We start from the raw sequence: 1470 nt of genomic DNA on the forward strand, positions 1-1470 counted from the left end.
ATCTGGTGGTTCCAGGGGATATGAACTGCAATGTCACACACTTTCCAGGACCAGTAGTTTGTTCTTTAGGAGTATGATTTTTATACATATACTAGGAATTAAACAAGAGAGCAGCACTCCGTCTTCAGGCCACAAGTGGCCCATTGGGACCATCCGACCGCCGTGTCATCCTCAGCTAAGGATGCAGATAGGAGGGGCGTGTGGTCAGCACACCGCTCTCCCGGTCGTTACGATGCTTTCCTTTGACCGGAGCCGCTACTATTCGGTCGAGAAGCTCCTCAATTGGCATCACGAGGCTGAGTGCACCCCGAAAAGTGGCAACAGCGCATGGCGGCCGGATGGTCACCCATCCAAGTGCCGGCCACGCCCGACAGCGCTTAACTTCGGTGATCTGACGGGAACCGGTGTATCCACTGTGACTAGGCCGTTGCCAGGAATTAAAGAAAAGCAACTTATTCTGACGAGCTATTGGTCAAAAGCAGTGTTCATATCATAGCTGTAGTTCTGTTACGCCCGTTCTCCCACTCTTGCTTGCTGTGACGTAAATTTCCCCGACGCCCTTGCGAAGACTACACATACAAGAAAGAATCATAAAGCACAGAGCTCCTCTTAGTTCTCTCAGAGCAGTAAATAGCGTTCCAGCCAATTTACGATCCGGTTAAACAGTCGGCATAATTATACGAGGGACGTTTGAGAAGTCCGTGCAAAAATAAAAACTACTTACGTGTTTGGGGTAAACCTTTTTTATTTCTCGACATAGCCGCCTTTTAGACTTATACACTTCGTCCAACGCTGTTCTAATTTGTTGATCCCTTCCGAATAATAGGAATTTCCAAGTCTGCAAAATAGCTATTATTTGCTGCAATCACCTCATAGTTTGAATAAAATCTTAGTCCCGCCAGCCATTTCTTCAAATTGGGGAACAAATAGTAGTCCGAGGGAGGCAAGTCTGGAGAACAAGGGGGATTTGAAACGAGTTGGAATCCTATTTCCGTTAATTTTGCGACCACAAGTGCTGAGATGTGCGCTGGTGCATTGTCGTAACGGAAATGGACATTTTTGCGGTCCAATCACCGGCTTCTTCTTGCACCTCGGTTTTCAAACGGTCCAATAACGATGAATAATATGCACCTGTAATAGTTTTACCCTTTTCCAGATAGTCGATGAGGATTATCCCTCGCGAATCCCAAAAGACAGTCGCCAGAACCTTTCAGGCCGAAGGGCTGGTCTTCGCCTTTTTTGGTGCAGATTCTCCCTTGGTAACCCATTGTTTCTATTGTTGTTTGGTCTCAGGAGTATAGTAATGTATCCATCTTTCATACACAGTGACGAAACGACGCTTAAAGTCCTCCGGATTCTTCCTGAACAACTGCAAACCATCCTTGCAACATTTCACACGATTCCATCTTTGGTCAACTGTGAGCAATCGCGGAACCCATCTTGCGGATAGCTATCTCATGTCCAAATATT

The 1470-nt window shown here is 46.4% G+C and overlaps 1 pseudogene; it reads right to left on the reverse strand.

Moving 5' to 3' along the window:
- Positions 1–315: 315 nt before the first annotated feature.
- Positions 316–432, reverse strand: LOC124720669 (annotated as a pseudogene).
- Positions 433–1470: the final 1038 nt, after the last annotated feature.

Source organism: Schistocerca piceifrons, chromosome 11, assembly GCF_021461385.2.
Source record: "Schistocerca piceifrons isolate TAMUIC-IGC-003096 chromosome 11, iqSchPice1.1, whole genome shotgun sequence".
Lineage (NCBI taxonomy): Eukaryota > Metazoa > Arthropoda > Insecta > Orthoptera > Acrididae > Schistocerca > Schistocerca piceifrons.